This window comes from Oncorhynchus mykiss, chromosome 8, assembly GCF_057628025.1.
Source record: "Oncorhynchus mykiss isolate SJ-2025 chromosome 8, ASM5762802v1, whole genome shotgun sequence".
Taxonomy (NCBI): Eukaryota; Metazoa; Chordata; class Actinopteri; order Salmoniformes; family Salmonidae; genus Oncorhynchus; species Oncorhynchus mykiss.
In genome coordinates this window covers 27,615,158-27,637,407 of record NC_143029.1, presented here as the reverse complement: position 1 = coordinate 27,637,407, position 22,250 = coordinate 27,615,158, and the positions used below count along the sequence as shown (strand labels likewise).

The 22,250-nt window shown below is 43.0% G+C and overlaps 1 protein-coding gene and 1 non-coding gene across 15 annotated transcripts in view; both read right to left on the bottom strand.

Moving 5' to 3' along the window:
* syne2a (spectrin repeat containing, nuclear envelope 2a) overlaps nt 1-14,384 on the bottom strand; it is a 232,865-nt gene extending 218,481 nt beyond the window's left edge. For all 14 annotated transcript variants that reach the window (XM_090243070.1, XM_090243079.1, XM_090243074.1 and 11 more), the window contains exon 1: nt 14,058-14,384. The gene's annotated coding sequence lies outside the window, so the exon portion shown is untranslated. The remainder of the gene's footprint in view (nt 1-14,057) is intronic.
* A 6,666-nt stretch (nt 14,385-21,050) lies between these two features.
* LOC149981482 (signal recognition particle RNA) lies at nt 21,051-21,336 on the bottom strand. Its single transcript, XR_016482914.1, has one exon.
* Nucleotides 21,337-22,250: the final 914 nt, after the last annotated feature.

Genomic DNA, 22,250 nt, shown 5'->3' with positions numbered 1-22,250 from the left:
CACCCTGGAAGCTTGTGTTTCAGTCATAAGAAAGTGGATGGCGGACATTGTTTTTTACTTTTAAACTCGCACAAAACAGAGATGCTAGTTCTAGGTCCCAAGAAACAAAAGATATCTGCAGTCGGATCTGACATGAATCTCGGTTGTACAATCGTCTCAAATAAAACTGTGAAGGAACTCAGCGTTACTCTGGACCCTGATCTCTCTTTTGACAAACATATACAAAAATATTTCAGATGCTTATTTTTCAATTATGATCGTTTCTCAACTCCCTAACAGGCTCTGGAGAGGCAAATGTGGAGTCATACGACCTCCGAAACATCCGAAACGACCCCCATACCGCGCTATATACACATACACACACATATATATATTTTTTTCCCAGAACATTAACCATGTGTAGGTAGATACGTGTGTAGGTAGATGTGGAAAGATAGATTCAAATGATTTGTTGTAAGTTGGGGTGGGGGGTGGGGGTTCACACCTAGCTCTGCTATTAGGCAATTATTTCGTAAAGGTTGAATAGTCTGTTGTTCAGCTAATATCCCATCATAGAAAGTTAGCAGAATTCACAGCCCGCTACGCTTGTGAAAAACTAATAATAATACTTTTTCCCCTTACCACTTGTTTAAGAATCCAATTGATTAAGTGTTTTGAGCCACAATCGGCCCCAACTCCAATTAATACATTTGGGCACAGTCGATAGCTTGCTGGACTTCAGGCTAGAATGTTGAGGGTTCGAAAACTGCTCCCTGCTTGTTTCATTACATTATTAAGCCTGGATGTGTAATCCCATCTCATTCCTCGCCCTCTTCCACGTGTCATTCTCTGCCTGAGTGGCTCGTGGGCGTGCTGCTAGGATATGGGCAGCACCTTGGTTGTGCGTCAAGAATTCAGCATAGCAAGTGTGTATGAAGTTCTGGTTATTCACAGGCAAATAGTAATATGCTCTAAACCACTCTGGCGACAAATTTTGCTACCCTGTTTTCAATCGTCCACATGGCTGGGAGAACCTACTCAGATGAATGCAGATGAAGTTAGATATGCATAGAAAGGCGGCCAGGCGGCCAGCTCTAGGAAGAGTCTTGGTGGTTCCAAACATCTTCCATTTAAGAATGATGAAGGCCACTGTGTTCTTGGGGACCTTCAATGCTGCAGACATTTTTTGGTACCCTTCCCCAGATCTGTGTGTCACATCTGCGCCCACTACGCCCTCTGGTGTTCATCCGGTGTCTTCCTAACCTTCAGTTCTCCCCCTGAAAACACTCTTTCTCCCTTGGTGTGATTGTGTGGTTGGACACAGGTGTGCTGGAGTCAGAGCTGATCCCTACCAGCTGCAAATCATCTCATAAATCAAGACCTCTACATAGAGTCATCCCTGCCAGATCATAATCTCTGCTCAGTCAGTTACCACCCTAGCCTTTTGTCTATTCTCAAGATCCTGTTGCTCTGCTTTGCTCGGTTTCCTGCCTTATACCATTTTTGTCCTCTCCTTGCAGTTACCGCTCTGTCTCTGGCTCCTGTTCCACATCTCACCACCAACCACCTTGCTCTGGATATCACTCACCACCATTACCTTGGATTGCACTGTCAACTGTGGGACCTTATGTAGACGGGTGTGCGCCTTTCCAAATCATGTCCAATCAATTGAATTTACCACAGGTGAATTCAATCAAGTTGTAGAAACACCTCAAGGATGATCATTGGAAACAGGATGCACCTGAGCTCAATTTCGAGTCTCTTCGCAAAGTGTCTGATTGTATACTTATGTAAAGGTATTTACATTAGTTTACAATCTATCTGCAATATTAAAGCTGATATACCTCCTAAAAAGATTAGACTACTGCAATGCTCTACTCTGTGACTACATGGATAAGGTGAAATAAAACTAGTGCAATATATGGCTGCTAGAATCTTGACTAGATCCAAACATTTGATCATATTGCTCCAGTGATAACATCGCTACACTGGCTTCCTATTAAGGGTAGGATTGAATTCAAGGTTTTACTGCTAACCTATAAAGCATTACTTTGACTTTCTCCTACTTATCTCTCCAATTTGGTCCTGCTGTACATACCTACACGTAAGCTATGGTCACAAGACGCAGGCATCCTTATTGTTCCTTGAATTTCTAAGAAAGAAGGACTAGGCATAGCTTTCTCCTTACGAGCTCCATTCTTATAGAATGCCGATCCATGTGAGAGAGGCATACTCGGTCTCAACCTTTAAGTCTTTAGAGAAGACTAATCTTCTCAATAGGTCCTGTGATTGAGTGTAGTCTGGCCCTTGGTTGCGAAGGTCAACGGCAAGGCACTGGAGTGACAAACCACCCTTGCTGTCTCTGTCTGGCAGGCTCCCCTTTCTCCAGTAGGATTCTCTGCCTCTGACCCTATTACGAGGGCTGAGTCACTGGCTTACTCGCACTCTCCCATGCGGTCCCTAGAAGGGTGCATCACGTCATGTCATGCCAGGCTTTGTTTTTGCTATACTTGACTTCAGTGGATTGAGTCACTGACATGATCTTCCTGTCTGGTTTTGCAACCCCTTGGGCTCGTGTGTTGGGGGAGACCTTCATGGGCTATACTCAGCCTTGTCTCAGGGTAGTGGTCTGTTGATATCCCTTTGGTGGTATGGGGGCTGTGCTTTGGCAAAGTGGGTAGGGTTAAATCCTGCCTGGTTGTCCCTGTCCAGGGGTAACTTTGAACGGGGCCATAGTGTCCCCTGACCCCCCCTCCTCACTGTCTCAGTCCTTAGTATCTATGCTACAATAGTCTATGTGTGGGGGGGGGGGTACGTAGGTTCAGTATGTCCTATCTGGTGTAATTCTCCTGTCTAATCTGGTGTCCTGTTTGATCTTAGGTATGCTCCCTCTTATCTTCTCTCTCTGTCCCCCCTCTCCTGGTCATCTATGAACATTTGAACATGTATTTTTTATAATCTCCACCCGGCTCAGCCAGAAGACCACTGGCCACCCCTCTGAACAAGGTTCCTCTCTAGGTTTCTTCCTAGGTTCCTGCCATTCTAAGGAGGTGTTCCTAGCCACTGTGCTTTTTATTTATTTTTTGATTGATTCATTGATTATGCCTATCCAATGAGATATACAGTAGGTATGGGTGTAGGTATACACTCATATATATATATATACACACACACACACACACACACAATTGTCTAGGGGGTATAGGGACTAGGGGGTAAATTGGAACTGGCCCTGAAGGTGGAACAGACAAGTGTATTACCCAGCACGTTGAAAGGAACCTCCTTATAGAGTTTGAGGAGTATTAGAGCTCATAGTAAATCTGGATTGGATTACTGTAGTAGAATGTATGTAAATGTAAAATGCCCAGAATATGGGGCACAACATAGGGTTTGAACAACTGTTTAAAGACCGGACACAATTTTTCACAAAGGCTCAGTGCATTCTATAGGATCCAACAATAAGAGTGTGTGTGCAGCAATCCAAAGACTTGTGTAAGGAGTGTTGAGTGCATGTACATACTGATTATGCAAGAATGTAAGCAACTTTTCAAACAGGCAAATATAGAAGTCCATGCATACAAACCTCTGGGCAAAAGCACATAGTTAACTTTATACATGTGTGAAATTCATACATTTGTTCTTATGAAAATTACATACACAAATAGTGCAAGATTCTTTCAAATGTTTCTTACACCATGTAAAACCTTTACCAATTGGAGTTTAAAACTTTTCTAAAATGTTGAATTATTATTATACAAAAAGAGGGATGTATGCATCCTAAAGGAGAAAAGTGATAAAAGACTCTCAGAAACAAACAGTGAGAAATGGGGAGTAATATTAAATGACATATGCACAAATAAAAAAGTGAGGGTCATGAAATAAAATAACACACGTTTCAGTCATGTGGCCATATTCAACGTCAGTTTACACAATGACATGCGCTACAAGCTACATAAACATACAACTACTACACCCACAACCGGTGCTCACTGCTCAATCACAGATCCGAGCGAGTAGGTGACATACATAATTATCCACATGCAGTGACATATTGGCATGTTGGAATGTGTGCCCTTGTGGTGTGTGGTGCCAGTGTTTTCTTGTGTCACTATGGTGATGAGAAAAAGTTGTATGGTCAGCTGCCTGCCTGTCAATGTGACTGGAATCAGGTAGCCTTGCATGCAGCTGTCCTATTCATGTGCTTTGAACACGCACACAAACAGACACACACACACACACAAACATTGATTTGTCAAGCTAACATCAGAAGTGGAAAAACTGTCTCTGCCCAATGGTCTGATCCTGTGAAGCATGTCAGGGCACACACCCACAAACAGCGATCTGCCAGGAATCTGTGGTGGCGCCCAGAAATAGAACATAATATGGTTGATCTCCAGCCGAGCTCCTGCTCCACTCTGCATGCAGGCCGAGGGTACCTTTAATCAATGGCAGATAGAGGTCTGTCATTTATGCTGATCTATTTATTTTATTAGGTCATGGCAACGTGACAACCAGGGGTGCATCCCAATGCACTAGTTCCCTACTTCCCAAAAATCTATAAACATTGGCTTGGTGGAAGCATGGGCTATTGAGTTTCCACCACATTTCTTATACCAGTCATTTCCTTGTACCAGTCATGTCCTCCTACCAAGTCAAAAACATACTGCCAGGTGACAGAATCCGGACTAGTGGACCAGATGTCCGAGTGGCAGCCCTTTGAGTATTTAGCACTGCAGCCCACGCGCCTCTGTAGCCTCTCTGTAAATCTCACAAGCCCTTGTTAAGCAATAATATATCAAACAGTGGAGGCTCCTCACACTTCAAAGAAGGCCTACAGTAGCCTCAACCACGCTCTGTATGGTACGTAGCACCATGGTTTCCATCCTCCTCTGGGCACATTGACTTCAATACAAACCCTAGGAGGCTCTTGGTTCTCAACCACTTCTACAGACTGAATCTAGTACTGAAAGCTACAGCTAGCCAGCACTGCAGTGCATAAAATCTGGTGAGTAGTTGACTCAAAGAGAGAGGAAGACAATAGTTGAAAAGTTTTTAACAAATTAATTTCTTCATAAATGAAGGCAAAGAAAGAGAGAGAGAGCTAGCTATATTTAGTATTTTTTTCACTTCCACTTACTTAGCTAGCAAATGCAGCTAGCTAGTTTAACCTACTCAAACACCTACGTTACCTAGCCTGCTCGCTATCCAACACTGGAACTCTCCCAAGTCAAGGCCACGGGGCCCGCCAGTGTAACTGCTAAACTGCTTGCTAACTTTAAACTGTACGGCATGATTGTAGCAGGCTTACTAACGTGTTAGTTCTAGTAGCAATGTTGACATGACGTTAGCTAATGTGACAATGATTTAGGCTGTGTGTAGTGGTTAGCGGTTATGATATGAAGGTTTGACTTGAAAAGGTTTTTTCTCCTGGTCAAAAAAAGCTGAGAGGAGGAGAGCCCGTAGATGTGAGAAAGTATTATTGAATGATCAAAGGGCTCATGCTGTTTATATATGGCTGCTATGAATTAATGAAAATTAACTGTGTTTGCATGTGATCAGGGACTGTATTCATTCCACCAATTCTGTTGAAAAACTTTTCTTAAACGGAACGAAACAGGGATAGACATACCTGAATTTGTCCAATAGAATCTCTAGTTTGCAACCGTTGGACTAATGATTACACCCTAGATCAGCTAGCTGCAGGAAGTTTGACACATTCAAAACCGCTCTGCACAATGTCTGTCAACTTGATTACTAAAATTTCTCTCGACATGTGCATCTTTATTGTAAACTTTCATTCATAGGCTAGGTTGTAGCAACCTCATGATAGGTATAGGGAAAACGTAGTAGCCTGAACCTATCAATGTTACATTGAGCTGGGTGAATGGAATATGAAGGACAGTTATCCAATATTCTGCTCATTAAAAAAAAAAAAAAAAAAACAGCACAGCCAGTAATATAAAAACATGCAGCATGACATCAATTCAACGTCTAGTCCACGTTGGTTCAACATAATTTAATTGAGATGACGTGGAAACAATGTTGATTCAACCAGTGTGTGCCTAGTGGGATGGCACAGGCAAAGCTGCCTCTTTCAAACGCACTGTCCCTCGTCAATGGTACGTTATTGGTAGTGTAATATGATCATTTTACCCCAGTGGTTAAGTTTTACACATCATTTTATGAACAGTGCACACACACCTTGGGTTTGCGTGATGTAATATGCCCATAAAACATACATGATATTTATATTGGTGGTCACTGAACATGTATCACTACCTAGCACAATTCCATTTACCCAGTGAGGAGTTGTATGCCTGCACTGCACCTAATGCGTTCTTTATCCTGTCCGGTGCACTGAGTGGGGCAAATGCAAATGTCAAATACTTTTACAATACACATGGTCTGCTCGATTTAGCTTGCCCTAATAAATGGAACCAATTGAATATTCAGAAAAGGGCCATCTTTGTCCTCCCTTTATCCCAGTGAAACTAGAACAAATGCACCTCCAGTATTTTAAAGTTTTTTTTATTGTATGTGACCCTACTGATTGCTGCAACCCTGCATCAATGTTTCAACACACACAATCATAGGGTCAGGATTCAGGAACACTGTTTATTCCACCTACTGGGTTGAGCAGCTAACATCACAGCAAGACCAGACTGCTCCAGGGACAAGATTCAACCCTGTTCTCTCTCTCAGACTTGATAGGTGTGGTGGATTAGGCAAGCTGGAATATAATGACTGTATGAGTCACCATAACCGCACGCACACACACACACACACACACACACACACACACACACACACACACACACACACAAATCTGTTGGATTGGATCATTCGTTACAAAGATTCAATGGGCTTTAGCAACAACAACAAAATCTTCTGAGTGCTTGCAATATTTGGTTTTAAAACTGCCCATGCAAAACAGGCAAAGATGGCTTTGGTATCCATACAAGTTTGGGAAAGACAGCTTAGAGAGAAAAAAGTATCAAAATAAAGTAATAACAAAATAGTAATAATAGCACTGTGGGGAATTGAGAGGGGAATTGTGGAGTAAAATAAGGCCTAATTATTTTTTTTGTATTTAACTGAGAAATTAGCGGTGGTGAAACTTTTGTGTGACACTGATTTTGTTTTCTCTTGACTTTTCCTCCCATTGCACTCGACAGTACAATGCTGGGTGGGTCTTGGGGAAATATTTCATTCTACATACTGGTGAGTCACCAGTGCACAGACGAACACGCACTCGCTCTATATCTCGCGCACACGCTTTAAGACAAACAGAATATATCCACCAAAGCACCGAAACATGCTTTGTAATGTAAACAAATGGTTACTGTCTGTCCATGTGGTGCACACAGTAGGGTTGTCTAACGAAAAGAGTGCCTTTTGTATCTCTTTTGTATTTTAAGTAGACATTGTGCACAAACATTCCATTTTAAAACTCTGTTATATTAAATGAAGTGACAACATGGAAAATTAGACTTAATTCAGCATTTTGACACCTCCCTTCCTGTATCCTGTCACACCCTGATCTGTTTCACCTGTATTGTGCTCGTCTCAACCACCCACAAGGTTTCTCCTACTTTCCCCATTATCCCCTGTGTTTGTCTGTTGCCAGTTCGTCTTCCATTTCTCCATTCTATCCTGTTGTGGGGTGACCAGTCCAAATCTCTCCGGGTACTGATTGACTCTGGGGCCAACGAGAGCTTTATGGATGCTACCCTGGTGCCGGAGCTGGGAATCCCCACACAACTCCTCTCCATTCCGATGGGCATCAGAGCGCTGGAAGGGCACTCTATTGCCAGAGTCACCCACACTACTTTTCCCATTAACCTGAGAGTGTCAGGTAATCACAGTGAGTCTATGCAGTTCCTGCTCATTGAATCCCTTCATACACCTGTGGTTTTGGAGTTTCCATGGCTCCAGAGGCACAATCCTCTGATCGACTGGGCTACTAGTTCTATCATGGGTTGGAGCCCGTTCTGCCACGCGCATTGTCAGAAGTCTGCGCAGCCTGCCCCGGGACGTCTTCCTGCAGGCTTGGGAGAAGTCTCGGATCTCTCCGCTATTCCCGCGGAGTGTCAGGAACTCTAGGGGGTTTTCAATTAGGCCCGCACTACATCTCTCCCTCCGCATCGACACTACGACCGCGCTATCGACCTTATCCCGGGAACTACATCTCCTCGGGGGCGACTTTAATCCCTGTCGGGTCTGGAGACCAAGACCATGGACAGGTACATTAAGGACTCTCTTGCTGCAGGGAGTGTTCGTCCATCAGTCTCCCAGTGTATCAACTACCAGGGCCTTAATGACATCACAGTTAAAAAACGCTACCCTCTACCACTCATCTCCTTTCAAGCCTCTCCAGGGAGCAACGATCTCAAAGTTGGACCTTCGGAACGCCTACCATCTGGTTCGGATAGAGGAAGGAGACGAATGGAAGACAGCTTTTAACACGGCTAGCGGGCACGATGAGTACCTTGTTATGCCATTCGGACTGAACAATGCTCTTGCAGTGTTCCAGGCCCTGGTCAACGATGTGCTACGTGATATGTTGAACTGGTTTGTGTTTGTCTACCTTGACGACATCCTCGTTTTTTCCCGGTCAGCTCAAGAACACTTCGTCCACGTCCGACAGGTCCTTCAGTGGGGGGCTAACCAGATGTTTGCCCCGGACTCCCAGGTCCTGGAATGTGCTCATACCTCTAGACTTGCCTGCCATCCTGGCTCCAGTCAGACCCTGGCATTTGCACAACAACGTTTTTTTGTGGCCCACCATGGTTCCTGAAGTCTCCCCGTTCGTCACCGAATTAGACTCCGCGGCAAGCTCAGGCTGGCCTCCTTCAACCACTCCCTGTTCCTCACTGCCCCTGGTCTCATATAACCCTGGACTTCACTGGTCTCCCTCCCTCAGATGGCAACACCACTATCCTTACGGTAGTGGATAGGTTTTCCAAAGCCGCCCATTTCATTCCCCTTCCCAAGTTACCCTCAGCCAAGGAGACAGCTCAGCTCATGGTGCAGCACATCTTCCGAATCCATGGACTTCCGGTGGACATGGTTTTGATCACAGTCCTCAGTTCTTGTCCCGGTTCTGGAAGGCGTCCTGCACTCTCATTATCCTTCCAACGGGACATTAAGATCTGTAACATCTTATGTTTCACCAAGTCGTGGCTGAACGAAGACACGGATAATATAGAGCTGGAGGGATTTTCAATGCACCGGCACACGGCAGAACAGAGAAGCTACTGGGAAGTCTGCTAAGAACAGAAAAGTCTGGTAAGACGAGGGGTGGGGGTGTGTGTCTTTTTGTCAATAACAGCTTGTGCGCGATGTCTAATATTAAAGAAGTCTTGAAGTATTGCTCGCCTGAGGTAGAATACCTTATGATAAGCTGTAGACCACACTGCCTACCAAGAGAGCTCTCATCTATATTATTCGTAGCCGTCTATTTACCACCAAAGAACGATGAAGGCACTAAGACCACAGTCAACCAACTCAATAAGGCCATAAGCAAACAAGAAAATGCTCACCCAGAAGCGGCGCTCCTAGTGGCCAGGGACTTTAAAGGGGGAAAACTTAAATCATTGTTACAAAAATGTGCAACCAGAGGGAAAAAAATTCTGGACCACCAACTTTACTACACACACAGAGATGCATACAAAGCTCTTCCCCACCCTACATTTGGCAAATCTGACCATTATGCTATCCTCCTGATTCCTGCTTACAAGCAAAAACTAAAGCAGAGAGTACCAATGACTCGCTCAATACGGGAGTGGTCAGATGAGGCGGATGCTACGCTACTGGACTGTTTTGCTAGCACAGACTGGAATATGTTCTGGGATTCATCCAATGTCATTGAGGAGTATACCATCTCAGTCATCGGGTTCATCAATAAGTGCATCGACAACATCGTCCCCACAGTGACCATACGTACATATCCCAACCAGAAGCCATGGATTACAGGCAACATCAGCATCGAGCTTAAAGGATAGAGCTGCCGGTTTCAAGGAGCTGGACACTAATCCAGACGCCTATAAGAAATCTCGCTATGCCCTCAGACGAACCATCAAACATCAAAGCATCAATACAGGATTAAGATTGAATCCTACTACACCAGCTCCGATGCTCGTCGGATGTGGCAGGGTTTGAAAACGATTAAGGAATACAAAGGGAAACCCAGACATGAGCTGCCCAATCACGTGAGCCTACCAGATGAGCTAAATGCCTTTCATGCTCGCTTCGAGGCAAGCAACACTGAATCATGCACGAGAGCACCAGCTGTTCTGGATGACTGAGATAATGCTCTCGGTAGCCGATGTGAGCTAGACCTTTAAACAGGTCAACATTCACAAAGCCGCGGGGCCAGATGGATTACCAGGACGTGTACTCAAAGCATGCGTGGACCAACTGGTGTCTTCACTGATATTTTTAACCTGAGTCTGTAATACCTATATGTTTCAAGCAGACTACCATAGTCCCTGTGCCCAAGGAAGCGAAGGTAACCTGCCTAAGTAATTACCGCCCCATAGCACTCACGTCAGTAGCCATGAAGTGCTTTGAAAGGCTTGTCATGGCTCACATCAACAGCATCCTCCCGGATACCCTAGACCCACTCCAATTTGCATACCGCCCCAACAGATCCACAGATGACGCAATCTCAATCGCACTCTACACTGCCCTTTCCCACCTGGACAAAAGGAACACATATGAGAATGCTGTTCTTTGACTACAGCTCAGCGTTCAACACCATAGTGCCCACGAAGCTCATCACAAAGCTAAGGGCCCTAGGACTAAACACCTCCGTCTGCAACTGGATCCTGGACTTCCTGTTGGACCGCCCCCAGGTTGCAAGGGTAGGCAACAACACGTCAGCCAAGCTGTTCCTCAACACAGGGGCCCCTCAGGGGTGTATACTTAGTCCCATTATGTACCTCCTGTTCACCCACAACTTTGTGGCCAAACACAACTCCAACACCATCATTAAGTTTGCTGACGACACAACAGTGGTAGGCCTGATCACCGACAATGATGAGTCAGCCTATAGGGAGGAGGTCAGAGACCTGGCAGTGTGGTGCCAGGACAACAACCTCTCCCTCAATGTTAAAGGAGCTGATCGTGGACTTCAGGAAAAGGCGGGTCGAACAGGCCCCTATTAACATCAACGGGGCTGTAGTGGAGCGGGTTGAGAGTCAAGTTCCTTGGTGTCCACATCACCAACGATCTATCATGGTCCTTACACACCAAGACAGTCATGAAGAGGGCACGACAAAACCTTTTTACCCTCAGGAGACTGAAAAGAATTGCCATGGTTCCCCAGATCCTCAAAAGGTTATACAGCTATATAATAGGTGGTGTCAGAGGAAAGCTCATAAAATTGTCAGAGACTCCAGTCACCCAAGTCATACACTGTTTTCTCTGCTACCGCAAGGCAAGCAATACTGGAGCGCCAAGTCTAGGACCAAAAGGCTCCTTAACAGCTTCTACCCCCAAGCCATAAGACTGCGGAACAATTAATCAAATGGCCACCGGACTATTACATTGACCCCCCCCCCCCCCCCCCATTTGTTTTGTACACTGCTGCTACTTGTTGTTTATTATCTATGCATAGTCACTTCACCCCTACCTACAAGTACAAATTATCTCAACTTGTACCCCCGCACACGAACTCAGTACTGGTACCCCCTGTATATAGCCTAGTTATTGTCGTTATTGTGTTACTTTTTATTATTTTTTACTTTAGTTTATTTGGTGAATATTTTCTTAACTCTTCTTGAACTGCACTGTTGGTTAAGGGCTTGTAAGTAAACATTTCACTTTAAGGTCTACACTTATTGTTTTCGGCGCATGTGACAAAGTTGGATTTGATTGTTGATTAAACCTCTGTCTCACAGCCCTTTGTTTCCTGTTTCCATATTTTTTTCAAAATAAACATTGAACATTAATAGTCAAATCATAGTGTAAAAGCAGGTGAGTTGGCTTTACTCTTTTGAGCCATTTTCTGTTGTTTTGTGGCTGAAGAACAGCACAAAACACCAGTCTCAACATCAACAGTGAAAAGGCGACTCCTGGATGCTGGCCTTCAAGGCAGAGGTCCTCTGTCCAGTATTGTGTTCTTTTGCCCATCTTAATCTTAAATTTTTTTGACATATGGCTTTTTCTTTGCAACTCTTCCTAGAAGGCCAGCATCCCGGAGTCGCCTCTCCACTGTTGACGTTGAGACTGGTGTTTTGCGGGTAATATTTAATGAAACTGCCAGTTGAGGACTGATGTACTTATTCTCTTGCTCAGTTGTGCACCGGGGCCTCCCACTCCTCTTTCTATTCAGGTTAGAGACATTTTGCGCTGTTCTGTGAAGGGAGTAGTACACAGCATTGTAAAAGATGTTCAGTTTCATGGCAATTTCTCGCATGGAATAGCCTTCATTTCTTAGAACAAGAATAGACTGACGAGTTTCAGAAGACAGTTCTTTGTTTCTGGCCATTTTGAGCCTGTAATCGAACCCACAAATGCTGATGCTCCAGATATTAAACTAGTCGAAAGAAGGCCAGTTGTATTTCTTCTTTAATCAGGACAACAGTTTTCAGCTGTGCTAACATAATTGCAAAAGGTTTTCTAATGATCAATTAGCCTTTCAAAATTATAAACTTAGATTAGCTAATACAACGTGTCATTGGAACACATGAGTGATGGTTGCTGATAAATGGGCCTCTGTATGCCTATTTAGATATTCCATAAAAAAAATCTGCTGTTTCCAGTAATAGTCATTTACAACATTAACAATGTCTACACTGTATTTTTGATCAATGATGTTATTTTAATGAACTTTTTTTTTCTTTTTTTTCTCAAAAACAAGGACATTTCTTAGTGACCCAAAACTTCTGAACGGTAGTGTATATCTAACGGTAATTGTGTGCTTTCAAAATAAACAACGCAAAGGGACTCGCTTGTCCCACTGCGTCATCCATTATTTCCAAGGTAATGTACAGAACCTCGGTGTTTATGCCTTGCCTAATAGGCACTTACTATAATATTTTTATTTATTTAATGAGATGGGGAAATGTTTTTTATTTATTAAATTGCACATGTTCTCTTTATGACAGAATGTTAAAATTAGGGGACTATGTTACACTACTCAAAAGGCACTTCATTGGTCGAACGACCCAGTAAAGCATGTGTCCAGAGCAGCAAGGACTTCCAATGACAATTTGGAAAAGCCTAAATAGTTTCCACGTGCAGCTCGAAGTCACACACAGACACTGACAGTCTAATAAATTCCATTCGACTGACACTCGGAACTCCATGCTGGATGACACGAGGGACTGATGTAGTACGCCTGCCACGGCTCAAAATACTCCCCAGCACACACATGCTACCCCATCTCACCTTGAACATAATCCCCGTTTGCAGACTTTGTGTTTGCAGTGCATACTTTGTTTATCACAGTAGCCTAAATAGTACATTCAATTAAAAAAGGGCAAATTGCGGTTGCTTCATCCAAGTTTGGACTTCTGAATAAATCAAATGTACCCATTGATCCTTCAAGTCTATAATTTATAAATGCCTCATGAGCTTAGTTTAACTGTCATACCCCATCAGAACCCAAAATATAAACTTATTTCATTCCAACGTGTGTAAACAAACACTATATAGCCTCAAAACATGGTTAAAACTATAATGTTGATTTCATGAATGGTCAGTCCTTATATATCCATAGCTCTGTCTATGAATTTGAGAGTGGTTACATTTCTCCAGCCCTATCCTCAGATTTTTTTTAAAACCAGAAACTGGGGTATGGATGACGCTTTGTTATTGTTTCAACTGCTGATTGCCGATTTAAATACAGCAAAGAAAATGGAAACATTTCTAAAAACATGCAGCATATTTGACAGAAGCTAGATGACCTAATGGTGTAATTAGAAGTGATGGCGAGGCCTACACATAAATATCACCTGTATTTCAGACATCCCCGATTATACACACTTATTCAAAGCATTACTACAAGTTGTACAACTTTTCCCAATTTGCCATGTGGCCAATAACATTTGTAAAAAAGTTCCATTACTTACAAAAGATCGAAGAAAGCACTTCTGTAGTCTCTTGAAGGTCAGAAGAAAATAATACACGATATGGAAAGTGAGCTGGAAGACAGGTTGAACGTTGAGCAGTGCTCTGCTGTCATTACCAGAACAGGGCAGGCCGACTGCAAACCAACTGTGTTTTCTTTGTATGCGGTCTGGAGGAAGTTAATTCATTTCAGTGGGAGGCAATCCGCACCGCTGCGACTCATCTGCCAGACGAGGCTGCGATGCGTGCAGTGTGTCGCATGTTTAGGATTTTTCCAATTTGTGCCTTGCTTTGCCATGCGGTCTCAGAAACGGATGTACACTGAGTATACAAACATTAGGAACACCTTCCTAATATTGCGTTCTCGTCGTCGTCCACCCTCCCCCATGACATGAAAAGAGTAGGTGTTCTTAATGTTTGTTATAGTCAGTGTATAACACGGAAGATAGTTGAAAGCTACACATTTGCACTTTGTGTTTATGGGACAGCAACACACTTTTGACAGCTCAATACATTTACTTGAAAAGCACAAGATCAACGTTGATGGAGTTTATAATGCTGTGCAATTAAGTTTTTGATGTATTGTATGTCATTGCTATTACTCATTTTATTCATACTACAGTTGTGGGCCTGTTATTATTAGTATGTATATTATACTTTTTACCAGTGCACCACTGCCTATATGGAGACTACAGCCTCCGCTGCCAGGGTCTCAACTTACTATTAACAGTTAAAAAAAAGTAGAATACACAAGGTGCACTTTTGAAAATTGGTAGGGCATCAGCAGTTTCCAATGACAGTCACTCCAAAAATTGTTGATGAAGGTAGTCTAGCCAGCTATCTAAACCTTGTAGTAATCATCAAATTACCACGCGGGCATGTAAAGCATGTGCCCAGAGGCCCTGACATTCAGGGTGCACCCATACATTTTTTTAGTCACTCGAACTCAGATATCATATGAACATGGCAACATGTGTACAATTGCAGGAAATTAGATTTAATCTGCAAAAGTGTTCCTCCACCTCATGGCAAAATGTGTAGAATTCACCTCTGAAACTGCACATGTTCATTAACACTGCAAAGAAAATGCTGCTAAGAGGAGGAAGCAATAACATACCAAATCTTGGCTAGAGGTGGCACGGCTTTAAAAAAATAGATTTTTTACAATTGATTATCATTATTAATTAAGGCAGCACAAGTTGGCAAATAATTAATACAACCTGGCTTGCTAGACTTCATCATAACTTATGCTGCAACACCTTTAAGTGGCAATTTTTTTGCATTCAGATCACGGTATACATCATAACTTGTGGCAAAAATAGCGAGGTGCCCAGAAACAGCCAAAATAAAGCTCTCCTCCATGTTTCGTGATTCTGATTGCGGTAATGCGGTGCATGGATTGCGACAATTGCATAAAAATGACCATGTACCAATGTGATTCCGCAGTAGTGGGTACAGGATGACAAGTGCACCAACAATGCTGCTAACTTTATCTGAAAGATGCATGAAAATCCTGATGACCTGTCCATCTTAATAATTTATTTGTACTGCTATCCCCAATTTCTTTGCCTTTATTTTCTTGAAAGAAAATAAAAAGATTTGGGGCGGCAGGGTAGCCTAGTGGTTAGAGCGTTGGACTCGTAACCGGAAGGTTGCAAGTTCAAATCCTGAGCTGACAAGGTACAAATCTGTCGTTCTGCCCCTGAACAGGCAGTTCCTAAGCCGTCATTGAAAATAAGACTTGCCTAGTTAAATAAAGGTAACATTTTAAAAAAGCATAGTTTTTTGTAAAAATTTTTGTGCGAATTGTGATTATTCAAAATCCAAACTGGGATATAGACCTTTAAAGGTGAGAAATACATTTTAAAGGGGAACGGAAACGTTTTAGAAAGTTAAGCTAAACAAAGAGATGTATTCAATCCACTAATACTAGTGTCCTCAAAGGGTGGGCTGAACTCACTGATTTTGCCAGGCTTTTTGGGATGCTTATTTAGAAGTTCTAGTGGCCATGACTGAAGCCAAACTTGAATTGTCATGGTGGTGTGGTTTGATGTGGGTGTTTCTTGGATGTGTCACCACCAAGACACACCCATCTGTCAGAACCTTGCCCGCAGCTGTTCCTCCCCACTCAATCACAACAAACAAACCTCCTGCAGGTTGAGTTCAATAACTACTGTACTAGATGTATGGTGAGATGTTGGAGGAAGCTTTGAATCGGTCAGTAGTAGGGTTGCAAAGGGATGGAAACTTTTTGGTAAATTTCCAGAATTTTTCCAGGTATCTTCCATGGGAAGTTAAGCCCGGGAGGTTTGGGAATTTTACTTAAATTAACCAAAAAAGTTAGCTCTTGGGGCTAGGGGGCAGAATTTTCACTTTTGGATAAATAGCATACCCAATTTCAACTTCCTGCTACTCATGCCAAGAATATAAGATGTGCATATTATTCATAGATTTGGATAGAAAGGAAAAAGTTAGCTTATAACAGTGAACTTTTTTTGTGGGAATTCTAGGTCTTGTGGCATACAGTTGAAGTCGGAAGCTTACATACACTTAGGTTGGAGTCATTAAAACTCGTTTTTCAACCACTCCACAAATTTCTTGTTAACAAAGTATAGTTTTGGCAAGTCGGATAGGACATCTACTTTGTGTATGAAGTAAGTATTTTTCCAACAATTGCTTACAGACAGATTGTTTCACTTATAATTCACTGTATCACAATTCCAGTGGGTGAGAAGTGTGCATACACTAAGTTGACTGTGCCTTTATTTTATGGAATTTTCCAAGTTGTTTAATGTCATGGCTTTAGAAGCTTCTGAAAGGCTAATTGACATCATTTGAGTCAATTGCAGGTGTACCTGTGGTGTACCTCAGAAAACAAATTGTAGACCTCCACAAGTCTGGTTCATTCTTGGGAGCAATTTCCAAACACCTGAAGGTACCACGTTCATCTGTACAAAAAATAGCACGTAAGTATAAACACCATGGGACCACGCAGCTGTCATAGAGCTCATGAAGGAGACGCATTCTGTCTCCTAGAGATGAAGGTAATTTGGTGCGAAAAGTGCAAATCAATTACAGAACAGCAAAGGACCCTGTGAAGATGCTGGAGGAAACAGGTACAAAAGTATCTATATCCACAGTAAAAACGAGTTCTATATCGACATAACCTGAAAGGCCGCTCAGCAATGAAGAAGCCACTGATCCAAAACCGCCATAAAAACCCAGACCACGGTTTGCAACTGCACATGGAGACAAAGTTCGTACATATTTTGGAGAAATGTCCTCTGGTCTGATAAATAAAACTAACTTTTTGGCCATAATGATCGTCGTTATGTTTGGAGGAAAAAGGGGGAGGCTTGCAAGCCAAAGAACACCATCCCAACCGTGAAGCACAGTGGTGGCAGCATCATGTTGTGGGAGTGCTTTGTTGCAGGATGGACTGGTGCACTTCACAAAATACATGGCATCATGAGGATGGAAAATTATGTGGATATATTGAAGCAACATCTCAAGACATCAGTCAGGAAGTTGACGCTTGGTTGCAAATTGGTCTTCCAAATGGACAATGACCCCAAGCATACTTCCAAAGTTGTGGCAAAATGGCTTAAGAACATCAAAGTCAAGGTATTGGAGTGGCCAGCACAAAGCCCTGACCTCAATCCTATAGAAAATGTGTGGGTAGAACTGAAAAAGCGTGTGCGAGCAAGGAGGCCTACAAACCTGACTCAGTTACACCAGCTCTGTCAGGAGGAATGGGACAAAATTCACCCAACTTATTGTGGGAAGCTTGTGGAAGGCTACCTGAACCGTTTGACCCAAGTTAAACAATTTAAAGGCAATTCTAACAACCACTCAATTAGTTTATGTAGGCTTCTGACCTGAAGCTGAAATAAATCACTCTACTATTATTCTGACATTTCACATTCTTAAAATAAAGTGGTGAGCCTAACTGACCTAAGATTAGGATTAAATGTCAGGGATTGTGAAAAACTGAGGTAAAATGTATTTGGCTAAGGTGTATGTAAACTTCCGACTTCAACTGTATATTGGTTAAACTATCCCCAATTCAATGGAATTGCAACCCTCTCTGCATGCACAGTGCACTCTTCCATCACATGTCCAGCTGATTATCAAGTTCTTGCACACTAATGAGATGATATTGAGCCCACACTACTACACTGTCTGGTAAGTTTTGATTACAATACTGGGTGTGGTGAATATTTTTTACGACATGCATGATTTTTTGTTAACTAGTAAATAGTAGCCTATGGCAACTGGATGTGTGTTTACATAGTTTCTAACTTGTTAACAATTTCTGCTAGTTAGTTTTTGCTACCATGTGGGTTTTAGTTTGCTTGAGCCTGCTAACGGAGGAGTGTTAATTCACCTGTTTCCATACATGTTTCATTTTAAAACATTTATCTTACAAAGGAGTTGTTTAATCTAACTGATAACTATTTATCTGTACATGGAATTGTATTTGTTTTTTTACAGATTTTTTTCTAATCTTTACAGGAAAATGCCACGGGCACGATCTGATGAGTGGAGACATTTCACTGCAGCTAATATAGAAGGAAAAGCTGTGTACATTTGCAAATACTGTGCCAAATCATATGTTGGACCACAGAAGGTATTTGCACTTGCAACGTTTGCGCTGGGAGTCGGGAAGCAAGTCCAATGCATCATTTAATAAACAAATGAACAAACAAGAAACACAAACAACGCACAGACAGGAAACTGAAACAGAAACAATGACGCCTGGGGAAGGAACCAAAGGCAGTGACATATATAGGGCAGGTAATCAAGGAGGTGATGGAGTCCAGGTGATTGTCATAATTCGCTGATGCGCATAACGATGGTGACAGGTGTGCACCATAACAGGCAGCCTGGTGACCTAGAGGCCAAAGAGGGAGCACACGTGACAGCACTGGTGACAGACAATGCTGCGAACATTAAGGCTGCTTGGTCTAAAGTGGAGGGGTCCTACCCTCACATCACACCCATTGGCTGTGCTGCTCATGCATTGAGTCCGCTTCTCAAGGACACCATGGCACTGAAAATAATGGATACACTCTACAAGAGAGCCAAGGAAATGGTTAGGTATGTGAAGGGTCATCAAGTTATAGCAGCAATCTACCTCCCCAAGCGAAGTGAGAAGAATAAGCTGAAGCCACATTGAAGCTGCACAGCAACACCCGTTGGGGTGGTGTTGTCATCTTCCGGGACTCTAACCCGGAAGCTTACAAGAAATCCTGCTATGCCCTACGACGAACCATCATACAGGCAAAGCGTCAATACAGGGCTAAGACAATCATACGACACTGGCTTCGACGCTCGTCTTATGTGGCAGGGCTTGCAAACTATTACAGACTACAAAGGGAAGCACAGCTGCGAACTGCCCAGTGACACGAGCCTACCAGACAAGCTAAATCACTTCTATGCTCGCTTCGAAGCAAGCAACATTGAGGCATGTATGAGAGCATCAGCTGTTCAGGACGACTGTGGGATCACGCTCTCCATAGCCGACACGAGTAAGACCTTTAAACAGGTCAACATACACAAGGCTGTGGGGCCAGACGGATTACCAGGACGTGTGCTCCGGGCATGTGCTGACCAACTGGCAGGTTGGGATTGAGATTGAGGCTACCCAGTACAAGTGGTTCACTATACTCTTCCTCCAGAGTCCAACTTGCTTGAAGGTCCTTGATTTAGCCAGGGCATCTATTTTATTTCAATCCCCGAATAAGATGACATGACATTGTGAAAATGTACAAATAACATATTGTACAAAGCTGGAGAATATCAAAACAATTACTAAAATGTGAAGACAACATTACCAACTAACTACACACCTTTAGCAACGTGCCATGTATTGTAGAATCAGACACTGAACAAAGACAAAATATAAAGTGTTGGTCCCATGTTTCATGAGCTGAAATAAAAGATCCCAGAAATGTTCCATAAACACAAAAGCTTATTTCTCTCCAATTTTGGGTGCATATTTGTTTACATCTCTGTTAGTGAGCTTTTCTCCTTTGCAAAAATAATCCATGGCATATAAAGAAGCTGATTAAAGAGCATGATCATTACACAGGTGCATCTTGTCCTGGGGAAAATAAAGGCCACTCTAAAATGTTGGGTTTTGTCACACAACACAATGCCACAGATGTCTCAAGTTTTGAGGGAGCGTGTCATTTGCAAGCTGACTGCAGGAATGTCTACTGGAGCTGTTGCCAGATAATTTAATGTTCATTTCTCTACCATAAGCCACCTCCAACTTCTTTTTAGAGAATTTTGTAGTATGTCCAATCGGCCTCATAACCGCAGACCACGTGTATCCACGCCAGCCCAGGCCCTCCACATCCAGTTTCTTCACCTGCGGGATCATCTGAGACCAGCCACCCAGACTTTGGCTGGAACTGTGGGTTTGCACAACTGAATAATTTCTGCACAAACTGACAGAAACCGTCTCATCTGCGTGCTCGTCGTCCTCAACAGGGTCTTCATCTGCAGTTCACTGGGCAAATGTCCATGTTCGACATATTTGAAGATTTAAATAATTTCTTTCAATTGACTGATTTCCTTTTCCTTTCCTATTTCTGTCTGTAATAAAGCCCTTTTGTGGAGAAAATCCCATTTAAACCAAATCTTGCACAATTGGCTGGGCGTCGTCCGGGTTTGGCCAGGGTAGGCTGTCATTGTAAATAAGAATTGTCTTAACTGACTTGCCTAGTTAAATAAAGGTTCAATAAAAAATACAAATGATTGGCTGGGTCCATCAAAAACTTTGAAATTGTGGTATGTCGCGTTTATATTTTTGTGAAGTATAGAATGTCAGTTCCCTCAGGAACTTTTGGATGGACAGGTTACGATCTCTAACGATGCTGTGAATCTTGACACCCGCCTCCTCCAAGGCAGAGGAGGAGGACACAACACCCACAGTGAATCTCGAAAAACTACAAAGGTAATAAATGCTTTGGTGCTCACTGGCCTGTTAAAGGCTGCATTCAGCTGTCTTTGCACAGGGAACACTCTGCAGGTTCTATTCACAGGGGCTGTCCCCACACCTTCCAACAGAGTGTTTAACCTGCTCTTTTACCATCCTGGGTTGGTTCACCCATCAGACAACCTGGTGACCTCCTGCTCCCTGGAACTCATCATGTTGACCGTGTGAAGGACCCCTATTCAACATAGCGCACTGCAGCCCTGAAGCCCCGAGCTCAAGCAGCCCTTCAGCCTACGTCTCCCAGACGCTTACAGACACGTGCCACCGTGCCCGACAAAGTTTCACCATGTTGATTAGATATCCAAATACTTTTGGATTGACACTGCAATAAAATGGATTACGTAGAACCAATGTTCTTGAAAGTTTGCTGTGTCTTGGTCTAATTGCAAGGGAGTTATTTCGATTGGAGCCTAAAAAAAGTTAGAAGGTAGGGTGGATCTCCTCCATGAAGACACATTGAAAAGTCTTGACAGGGATGGGACTTGAACCCATGACTTAAACAGACATTGTGTCAGGTAGACTTTGCAACCTGGAACATAATGTAGAGAAATGTCTTAAGTTTTGTAGAACTGCGTAATTGATAACTGAGAATATACCAAGTCTGGGCAAGGACTTCTTGGAGGAAGTGACTGTGAATCTCAAAAAACAGCTTTGGCGCTTACTGGTCTTGCACATTCAACACTGCAGGTTCTATTCCTAGGGGCTTTCCCCTGTTGGATTCTAGCTGAAAATATAGTTATTAATGTTACCATTTCTTATTGATTACTTTACATGTATAAGTAAGGTATAGGCTGGGGTCAATGAAGGGTGGGTAGGGAATGTGGCTCATGGAAATGCAGAAAGTTTACATTCTGTCAAACATGTTATTGTTGGATATCAAGCCTTCTAAGGAGAGAGGCATAGGAAACCAATCTGGTTTCAGTCACTGATAAGCTTGGACAGCCGTGGATTTAGGGAGGAGCGATGAATTCAGCCTGAGGTCAACAGATGAAGCGAGATGAGTTTTTACTCTGTGTGTCCAGAACCTAACAGTTGCATTGTCGGCAGGATTCACCACAATTTACAGTCGAACTGGAGAGTCCGAATCAGTGAAACAGAAGCTGGCACCAAAAACAAGATAGAGAGTCGTAGACTGAATACAAATTGTAGGATACGGACCTAGCCTGAGCTTATTCAGTACTCCCATTGT